The sequence below is a fragment of the Elephantulus edwardii genome, unplaced genomic scaffold, assembly GCF_000299155.1.
Source record: "Elephantulus edwardii isolate Elephantulus edwardi_28Jun2011 unplaced genomic scaffold, EleEdw1.0 scaffold00327, whole genome shotgun sequence".
Lineage (NCBI taxonomy): Eukaryota > Metazoa > Chordata > Mammalia > Macroscelidea > Macroscelididae > Elephantulus > Elephantulus edwardii.
This window is the reverse complement of record NW_006400077.1, coordinates 305,611-305,895: the sequence shown is the minus strand read 5'-3', so window position 1 is coordinate 305,895 and position 285 is coordinate 305,611.

Below are 285 nucleotides of genomic sequence, written 5' to 3'. Positions count from 1 at the left end.
TCTAGACTGACATCATTGCTCCTCAGTACTCTGGAGAGGTCCCTGAAAGTAGATTTTTTTCAATGTAATTAATCTTTTGATTTCCTGGAAACTGCTACCAAGGCTATTGATTGTGGAGCCAAGCAAACTGAGCTGTTAATGATCTCAGTCTTTTCTCTGTCTAACATTATGCTGTCAATTGGCCCAATGGTGAGAATCTTCATCTTCTTGATGCTGAGCTTCAGTCCATACTGAAGGCTGCAGATCTTGACCTTGTGTAGCAAATGCCTCAGGTCCTCCTCAGTG